At 34.3% G+C, this 11260-nt stretch overlaps 1 protein-coding gene across 4 annotated transcripts in view; it reads right to left on the bottom strand.

The window, feature by feature from the left end:
* The window catches only part of LOC102672540 (BTB/POZ domain-containing protein kctd15-like), a 42533-nt gene that overhangs the window by 3948 nt on the left and 27325 nt on the right, over window positions 1-11260 (bottom strand). The window lies entirely within an intron of this gene.

Here is an 11260-nt window from a genome sequence, read left to right on the forward strand (position 1 = left end):
GAAGTAGCCGCAGCTGTTCCAAAATTTTTCTTAACCAATTTATATATGCCTCCCTTGCTTCGACTTAATTGACGATTACTGGACGAGTCGGGGCCAATTAACGTCGCATTGTAAACAGGTTGTTTTCGACCGATGAAAAGTTAAAGGAAATTTGTCGAGAGAAGGGATCGTTGGACGAAAAGTGGCAGTTTCGATAAAATGACGGGTTGAAAATAACGTTGATTCGTCGAGTGATTCCTTTAACACGGTCGATACGATTGAAAATTAAAATGAATGCTTCTGGATATTAATTTTTGATGAATACAAGAAATATAATTGTAAAATGGCGAAAAATACAAGCCTGAAAATGATAACATTGATTGAATACAAAATCACGTGTGAAAATTCTTTTCCATCTTTTGCATTTTTTTAAAAGTTTAATGTAGAATAGAAAATTTCCTTAACATATATGTTTATCGAATGTATTAAAATTTATCGTATTTCACCAAAAAGATATTCTTATCATTTAATTTTTTAATAATTTTTTAACAAATCACATTCTGATTGATGGAAAATAATACATTTTCAGTTGTACTATGTTCTAAAGTCATTTATATAAGAGAAATAACGGATAATTTAGTTAGATAGGAGGACATAGAGAAGAAGAGATAAGTAAAGATACGATCGAAGTTGGATTAAAATATTTCCAAGATGGTTGATTATTACACGAACGCGATTTCGATCGCTCAATCCAAGACGATCGATTATCGACATCGGGAAGGCTTCGAATTTCATCTCTTTATTGCGGCTATCATGCCGGAGGACACAGCCGCTATCATTTTCGTGAAAGCTGCCGGAACGAATGCCTTCTGGATCCGTCCGGGATGGAGAAAGGTCGGACGTGGGAGGAATCGGGAGTAGTCGTGACTGGAAACGCATATATTGGGCCAAAATAAAATATAATAATAATAAGGAATAATAAGATTTAACATATACAGATATTTAATAAATAAATCGATACCAAGCTACTCGCCTAAAGTTGTTACTTAAAAGCATTTGCAAGATTGAGTTAGATCAACATTGATGTTTAAAAATTCTTAACTTTTAAAATTATAAATTTTTAACGTTAAAATTGATATTCTTGGATATTGCGAGGTCAAAAATTATCGATAATTTTGTAATCTTTTCTATATATTGAAGTCGATGTCATTCTTCGATGCATAATAAACTAATAACTTTTGCAACATAATTAATGTTTTTTGATTTCGCATTGAAAGTGCGGAGGAAATGGAGTCCAATCTTAATAACGGTGACAGAACTGACAACGTGTATTAATGAGAGATATTCGAACGGATATGAATGGTCGAATCGTTTCCGGCTTGGGTTTAGAGAAAGTGGCTGGTGACATTTTCCAATAGGTTTCTAATGGAGGAGCGTCACGTTCTTGTTATGTTTATTTGCATGTCGTATCTGGGAATTATATCTCGGTGCAATGATAGGCAATTTATGCATCTTATATTCATGATATATTTATAACATTATGTTCAAAGAGGAATGAAGGTCACCTTGAAATGTAAAGGATATTTTCTCTTAGAAATATCCAACGTATTTTCATCGTAACTCTTTGCTTGACATATTTCTTTCTCAACTAACTAATGACTATTGTCAATCAACAAATCGATCTAAGTTTTTCAAATACTTTTCGAAGAAAAATCAGCGCAATGCAACGAAGAAATTCATTGAATAATTTTTTCAATTAAAGGTCAAAAAGATCGATAATTATCTAAAAATAAAAAAGAGTCTCCTCCCTTACCAAAGTTTGGTCACTTTTCAATGACACACACCCACCAACTTTCCAATGCTTTTCAACCCTTGGCGTGATCGTGTCATCCGTTATCTATAGATAGGTTTCAATGCGTTTTTTCAATGGTACCGGCCATGTTCTTCTGCGTGCACGACCGAAGGTCGTTGTAATTTAGCATATAATAGACGAGTGCCCTGGAAAAAGGACGAGAGGGACAAAGGAGGAAGAGTGCGCTAAAGACGAAGGCCGCCGGGAGAACGAGCGCGAGTAGAGAGAGAAAAGAGATGAAGATAGAAAGAGAACAAGAGCTGGAGAGCTCGGTTCTTCGTGTACCTCGATGGTGCGTTATGGCACAACGAGGGGGAAATACCGACGTAGGTATCCGGTGCCCCCTCAGGCCGATTCCCATACCTTCCACGGCGATAACATATAATAACGACGGCCTGGTGGAGCCCGTGGGCGATCTGACTTCAGCGGGGAAGAGAGAGAAAGAGGGAAGATACCGCGGGGTAGGTAGGACGCTATATATACGTGTATACGGGCCGAGAGAGAAAGAGAGAGAGAGGGAGAGGGAGAGACGGGTGAACGGCATCTCTTTTACTCTTCCTCACCCTGTTTCGTACTTTTCGACGGTACCGCGAAAGTCGAGAGCGAAGGATAAGAAGAACTTTCGAGAAAATGAAAATTCTGCGAATCCTGTGTTGGAAATTCTCTTCCTTTGAAAAAAAAAAAACATTATATTATGAATATTAGTTTAGGCTATGAATTTTCAGTTGAACGTCTTTGATTTGCCAAAGAAATTATAATGTAAGTTAATAGAACGTAGAATTTCGTTCATATTGAAGATTTTCTTATATATATGTATATATGTAATAAATAAAATAGTAATTCGTTAATTTTGACGTTATTTGTATATTTATATAATATGAATTTATAATAATTATAAGAATATTATATATGTAGATATATATTATTTTTATATGCTGTAATATTTATTTAAAATAAAATAAAAAAATATATTTTACGTATATTTTAATATCTTTATATTTTTTATTTTCTTTCCCTTCCAACAAATTTCTTTTTCCTATCTTTCTACAAATTTCTCATATTGGAATATTTATATAAAAGTTTCTTTGAGATATTTTTCAAACGAATATGTATTTCTGAACATGATAAAATTCATTACATTTCTTATAAACTGTTTATATTTCATATATAAATTGAACAAAAAAGTAAATGAAAAATTTTAATACCGGTGGCGCCATCTCGCGTTTGGACGCTGGAAGCTTCGACTTGTTACTAGCATAGCAGGATGTGCAAGGAGGTATTCGTGACGTCACACATAAGGACAGCAATATTGTGCGAGAAGGATAGAGAAAACGTGCCACTAACTTTGGTTATGCGGCTCCTAATATTCTTCATATATATATTCTTATATAAAAATATTAATTAATTATTAATTTTCTATTGATAATTTGTATACTTTTAAGTTTGCGTCTGAAAGCTGAGATTTTAAAGAAGTTTCTCATATTAAATTTAACTCGAAATTCTTTCTAATTAATTATTTATTAATAATTAATGCGTCATATCGGGCCGACGCTCGATCGATAACCAATACTTTTCGTTAATTTATCATTACTATGAAATTTATTTCTAAATATAAATATACTTAATTGAAAGGTTAGTTCTTCCTCTGTTTTCACGTATAATTTTTATTTATAAATTTGTTATTGTTTAAATGATTAATTTGATTGTTTATTACTCGACCATGGAATAATGAGTTTGCGCGTGAGACACTCTTCATAATAATCATTAATAAATAATTAATCAGGAAAAATTTCTGTACTTTTAAGCTTGTATCTCAAAGTTAAAACCTCAAACAACTTTCTTATATAAATTTTGATAAGAAATTCTTTTTAATTAATTATTTATAAATGATTATTATAGAGAGTGTTTCAGTCGATAACTTCTACTTCGCAATCGAGTAATATATAATCAATTTATTCTTTAAAATAACAGCAAAATTATGAATAAAAATTATATGTGAATATAGAGAAGGAAACAACGTTTAAAATGTATATATTAATATTTAGAAATAAATTTTACAATAACGTAAAATTAATGAAAAATACATTGTATATCGGTTATATGACTTGCACGATGAGATATTTATTATTAATAAATAATTAATTGAAAAGAATTTTAAATTAAAATTAATATGAAAAACTTCTTTGAAGTCTCAGTTTTAAAATATGAATCTAAATTTGCAGAAGTTTTTAGTAGAAAAATAATAATTAATTATTTAATTTTCAATGTTATGTTTCCGACATATTAATATTTCTGTCCTTCTCGCACAATATCGCTATCCTTATGTCTTCATGTGACGTCACGAATACCTCCTTGCATATCCTGCTATGCTAGTAACAAGTCGGAGCTTCCAGCGTCCAAACGCGAGATGGCGCCACCGGTACTAAAATCTTCTATTTATTTTCTTTAATTATTTTCTCTAATTAATAAACAAAATGTTTACATGTTTTTATACGTTATACCAAATTTTATACATATTTTTGTATTTTTATATGTCATATATATATTTCTATTTTCTCCTGAATTTTTTAAATATATTTAATTAATATTTCTAAATTGCATGTTTTCCATATATTTTTATATATATTTTTTCTTATATATTTTTATATATGTACAACAATTTAAAGCATAAAGCTGACAATTAAAAATGATATAAATAAAAAAATTTCCCAATTAAATTTAAAAATAAATTCAATTGCTCGCGTAAACAGACAAGCGCATAAAGATTAAACACAAAACAATCAAATAAATAATAATTTTAAAAAATTTTCGCCACCTTTTCTCGAATTATATTCTTCTAATCCTAAAATTCTAAAATTCGATAAAAATATTCTCTGTCTGTCTATATTTTGTACAATTACACTTCTTCCATCAATTTATATATTAGAGAAAGAAACCATACTTGAAATCGAACAGAAAGATAACAAAGACAAGAAAAAAAAAAAAAAGAAAAGAAGGGGGAAGGGGGGGGGGAAAACGAAGGGGAGCGGGGTTGGGGGGGGAAAAAAAGCGAGAAAGCTCGGAGGAGAAACAAAAGAGGAGAAGAGGAGCAGCATGTATCCGCCAGCGGGTTAAGCGTTGCTCTTGCCTTGGCTCCTCGGTCGGTAAGGGCGGGTGTGCGGGGGAGGAAACGGAACCAGGGGCGGAGGACGAGCGGCGTGATTACCCGGGAGGATTTGTTGGGACAACAAAAAGGAAGAGTTCCGGTCCCGGGAAAAATCCGCTCTCTATGGGAAAAAAAAAAAAAAAAGAAAAGAAGAGGGAAGGCGAGGGCGATATCGAAGGCGAGCAGTGTTGAGAGGTGAAAAAAAGCGAGAAAGCACGGAGGAGAAACAAAAGAGGAGAAGAGGAGCAGGATGTATGCGCCAGCGGGTTAAGCGTTGCTCTTGAGTTGGATCCTCGGTCGGTAAGGGTGGGTGTGCGGGGGAGGAAACGGTACCAGGGGCGGAGGACGAGCGGCGTGATTACCCGGGGCGATTTGTTGGGCCCACCGACCGGCCGAGGTCCGATCCCGGGTCAGATCCGCTCGCTATGGGAAAACGCTAAACGATCGGCTCACATCACTCAGATTCCTGCCCTGCTTTTGGTCCACGCGTGGATATATATGCGTTCGTGCCGCGATCACCCATTGTCCGACATTACACAATGTAAACTAAATTCTAAAGATTCTACACTTCAACCGGTCATAATTCGACTCTTCTATTTTTATTGTTTTTAGAATCGATCGTGAATATTGATACATCAGTGCGAATACATATCACGATCCTCTCGCGAGTTGAATCGAATTTTCCGTGTTTCATTGTCAATGACATCGTTATGGAATATAACCTAAAAATAAATTTTCGAAAAAAAAGAATTCTATCGAAATAGTATTTATACGAAGGATTTGTAAAGTTTCCTTATTTCTCACTTTTTTAATAAATATAAATACGATACGTTTTGTTTGAAAATCGGTTTATAAACTCGTTTCCCCCGTTCTTTGTTTCTCTATGAAAAGTTAACAACAAGAGTGGTTGGTAATACTGTGCTGCTGATACATACGAGACACGGTTTAATATATGCCGTGGTTCGATGCGCGCAAGCGACAATGGACTCGAGAGTTCGCTCGTAGATGCGTATATGTGAGCGTGCAAGAACGAAACATCTCGACCAATACAGGATCGCTTTGTCAGAGTTGGGCAAATTGCACGTGGTGGACCGAAGGGCGAGGAAACGAGGACTAGGTGGATCTCCATGGGATTGCCCGAGGGCGTTGCTAAGTCTTCAACAGGACTCTCCGGTCCGGCGGGATGATGGACGATGTTTTAGGGATTACGTGATACCGGAAGCGCAAACTAATGATCGATGGTTACGTAATTTCTGAAAATGCGCGGAAGAAGAAACGGTGCGTTGCCTGGTTTCAGATCAGTTTCGTTTCGAAAATTTCATCGACGCGATGATCAGGCAGGTAAGATTTATTGAAAGATAAAATTTTGAAAACTTAAGTTGAAAGGTAACGATTTCAACGATCGATCAAAGATTCAAGGATCTTTAAGAAAATTTGAAACATATATCGAAGGCTTGAAAGATCTTGTAGATATATTGATCTAGTACTTTGAGAACTTTAGAGAGTATTTTAGAGTTGTAAATTTTTATTTGGAAAGTCTATAAAAATTCTAGAGATCTTTAAAATTATATCATCATATTAGATTCGAGTAAAACTGAACGTTTCGAATAATTATCCAAATATACAAGGAATTTGTTTTATTAATCTTCATGAAAATATAAAACTGTTCGTGAAACGTTTTTCACGGATAAAGGAGTAGTGAAGAATGATTTCATAGATTGTACTCTCTAATAACTCAAAGTAATCACCATAAATTTTCACGGGTATTATCCCGTTCTTGAAAATTCTCAAATTGTTTTTGTTCACATTAAACATCACAATATGATTAATACAACGTTTCGTCCGATATTTATGATGCCATCAAGCGAAAATAATTTTCTGTTGCAACATCTCATATTATGCCTATAATAATAAACCGGTAGAATTCCGTATCCACGTACACGCGTCATTTCTTTCTTTCTTTCGCCTATCCCTTTCGCCAAAGTTTGATTCGAGAAATATTTTCACGATTCAAGAACGATTCTCTCTTTCGCAACTTGCCGATTGTAATCTTATCTATCCATCATCGTTATTATGGATCGCTGTCCATTGTCGTTCGTTTCTCGAACAGAGTATAAATCCTCGTAGGTGTCTCAGCTTGGGAAATGACTATCTTCGATACGATCTCGAGTGGTGTGCCGTTACACGTCCACGATAATTTATCTCGCGTAAATCAATTTTTCGTGTAACACGGGGGTACGAAACTATTCTGCAACGTTTCGATATCACTTTTGTAAAATTATATATAGGTGGAATGTACAGGCATTCGTACAACTATAAAATAAAATAAAAGATTCTTATCTTCCATCGTGAGAAAATATATTTTTGAAAATTCTATCTAAATGAATCTCGCTTTCAATTAACATTGGATGAATTTTCATTTCGTTTTTTCTGTCATTGTGGAGTATAAACTGAAAACTCGGAAAATTTTTTTTGGATAACTTTAACAAAATTTGACAAAAGTGTTTGGAAAATATATTTCAGACACTAATTATCGAGATTTATTAATATTAAAGAAGATAATCGATTCGTATTCAATTCTCTATGTTTTGCGAGAAAATAAATATATCTCGAGAAAATTCAATCGAAAGAAATTTTACACACAGTTTTCGAAGCAAACAGCCCATTAAAGCGATTCGATTCGTGGCGTTGAATCGTATCTATCTAGCCAGACGTTTTAGGCGCGATTCGGCGTGCGTTTAATGGGTGAAAGGTGTAACTTACTTATCATACAATGCGCCATGTATTGAAACGATCGTGACTTTTACTGCCTTTCGCTTATGCATTTTTTTTTTTTTTTTCCTTCCACAGTATGTAAAATGCATTCGATGGTTACACCAGGAAATGACTAGCTCGCTTTTGCAAGTCTAAACAGAGAAGATCGATCTTTTCATTCCCGTTAATCCTATTTCAATTAAAGAACCTGTATCCCATTAAATTATTTAAATTCCCCCCTCTTTTCCAAGTGTTACGCTATACTTTTACACTTTACTTCTCGCTACACATGGTATAAAACTTTCTTCCCTCATCAAAATTGACTTCTTCGATCGATACTTTCTACGAATCTTGATAAAACTATTTTATTAACAAGTTAATAAAACATTTCAATTATCGTTGAATTACTTTCTCAAGTCTCACGTCTAATTTTCTCGAACACCAATATATTCCCTTTTTCTTAGTCACACCAAGAACCGAGTCATTTTTACATTGAAATCGATTTTTGTTGGCAGTTTGGAATTTAAATTATTGAATTACTTTCTCAAGTCTTACATCTAATTTTTTCGAACACCAGTATATTTCCTTTTTCTTAATCACACCAAGAATCGAGTCATTTTTACATTGAAATCGATCTTTGTTGGCAATTTGGAATTTAAATTATTTAAATTCTCTTCTAAGTGCTATATTTATACTTTACTTCTCGCTACATATAATATGAAATTTTCTTCCCTCATCAAAATTGCCTTCTTCGATACTTTCTATGAATCTTAATAAAACTTTTTATTAACAAGTTAATAAAACATTTCAATTATCGTTGAATTACTTTCTCAAATTTCACGTCTAATTTTCTCGAACATCAATATATTTCTCACACCAAGAATCGAGTCATTTTTACATTGAAATCGATCTTTGTTGGCAATTTGGAATTTAAATTATTTAAATTCTCTTCTACGTGCTATATTTATACTTTACTTCTCGCTACACATAGTATGAAATTTTCTTCCCTCATCAAAATTGCCTTCTTCGACCGATACTTTCTACGAATCTTAATAAAACTTTTTATTAACAAGTTAATAAAACATTTCAATTATCGTTGAATTACTTTCTCAAATTTCACGTCTAATTTTCTCGAACATCAATATATTTCTCACACCAAGAATCGAGTCATTTTTACATTGAAATCGATCTTTGTTGGCAATTTGGAATTTAAATTATTTAAATTCTCTTCTACGTGCTATATTTATACTTTACTTCTCGCTACACATAGTATGAAATTTTCTTCCCTCATCAAAATTGCCTTCTTCGACCGATACTTTCTACGAATCTTAATAAAACTTTTTATTAACAAGTTAATAAAACATTTCAATTATCGTTGAATTACTTTCTCAAATTTCACGTCTAATTTTTTCGAACAGCAATATACACTCCCTTTTTCTTAGTCACACCAAGAATCGAGTCGTTTTTATATTGAAATCTTTGTTGGCAGTTTGGAAGAAACTTTTACACCCATACACTCGCACGTATAAATAATCACGTTAAATAATCCCAGCAATCGATAAGATATTCGTATAAGGTCCGAGATGAAGGAAAAACACGGCAACAACGGTCGCGCAGACCTTGTCGCGAGTTCCTTTTTTCCTCCCCCCTCCCCCTTCGATACGATCGAGCGGGCACAGTAATCTCGCTTTCGACAAAACAATAAGGTCGACGGTTTGCGAACGAAGTGGAGGGAAGTGGAGTGAAGCGTGACGGAAGAAGGGGATGGCGGTGAGGTTGTCCAGGCGGTTTTTCTTACCACGTATCCACAATCGGTCTCACCTTTCTCATTTCGTTTCGTGCGACACTTCCATTCGTTCCTTTAGAGATTAAAATTGGATCTGTTTGGATCTAAGGAGATCTCGGTGAACCACGAAAGCGAAAGACTTCTATCGAATCTCGTTCTCGTTTCAGTTCATCTTTTCAATTGGCGACCGAGTTTGAATTTCTTTTCTTCTTGGCTCAAGATAAAGATTCTTCTCTTAAGTTTATTATAGTTAATTGATGCGAATAGGGAGATCGATAGATTGCAATGCTAAATTTTTTCGTGCGGAAATTATCATGCAAATGATGACAGGTAATAAGGAATAATAAATGATTCGGGTAAAGATTAAGAAATTTTTCATGTTCCATGAATTTCTCTTCTCGTTTCTTTAAAATTTGAATTTCATGTATTTATATTATGTATAATTTATCGAAATATATTAAATTATTAAAGGGGGAGAGGATTGGAACACGAAGCTTGATTTCAGAATTCGGTTAACGATCCACCGCGATAACAGACAGCAGCTTGCCAATTAGAATTAACTTTACTATTCCTTCGGTTTCGAGGATTTAACGATTATATTTTACATCTCTTTGGGGGAAATTGGATATCCATCCATGTCCAGGTTAGTTGGCCTACGGTGGATCGTAACGAGCATCGCCGTGAATATCGGATTGGATGAACAGTAACTGTATCGCGGTACCATTCTATGGTTCACCGTGCTACGCGACTACTCTCGAAGCAACACGAGAAAACGAAGCGAGTATACGCGATACGTGCTCGTCGCGAATCGAAATTTATTAACATCGATCGATGATAGATTTATCGTTTATTATATCGAGACGTGTATGGAGTTGATCAGTGAGGAGATGAAAAGTTTGAAAAGATTTCTTTTCTCTAATAGAAAACACATATATGTTATTAATATTTATTCAGAATATAGAAGAAACTATATCAGTGAAGTCACTTTTTGATTCGTCTCGATATCTCAATTCATTGTCGAGTTATAAGAATTCAAAGTTCACCGTAACGCTTGAGAAAAAAGAGTCGCGATTTAATGATCTATATTTTTTCCCGGAAATGTTTACTATGTTGTTCCAAATATCGCGTGTACTTTTCCAAGAATCGCGTCTGTCATTTGTCTGGTGTTTGGGATGAGGTGAGCGCGAGTCTATGTAAGCTACCAAAAAGGAGACGGTAAACGATTAAAAATTACTCTTTTCTTTACACGACGATATCTCGGGAACCGGAAGTCGTATTGGAATAAATCGAAAAGCGTTTTAAAGTGGAAAATCTCACGCTTCCAACGATCGTTCATTCATTGACCGGAAGTTATTATCTTCGAAGTTACAACGATTCAAAGTTTTCCTAATTTTAATAGGATACAATTGGATTTGGTACGATTAAAAACCATTCTTTTCTTTGTACGACGATATCTCGGGAACCTGAAGTCGTATAAAAATAAATCGAAAAGCGTTTTAAAATGGAAAATCTCACGCTTCCAACGATCGTTCACTCGTTGACCGGAAGTTATTATCTTCGGAGTTACAACGATTCAAAGTTTTCCTAATTTTAATAGGATACAATTGGATTGGTACGATTAAAAATTACTCTTTTCTTTACACGACGATATCTCGGGAACCGGAAGTCGTATAGAAATAAGTCGAAAAGCGTTTTAAAGTGGAAAATCTCACGCTTCCAACGATCGTTCACTCATTGACCGGAA

Source organism: Apis dorsata, unplaced genomic scaffold (genome assembly GCF_000469605.1).
Source record: "Apis dorsata unplaced genomic scaffold, Apis dorsata 1.3 scaffold_365, whole genome shotgun sequence".
NCBI classification, from domain to species: domain Eukaryota; kingdom Metazoa; phylum Arthropoda; class Insecta; order Hymenoptera; family Apidae; genus Apis; species Apis dorsata.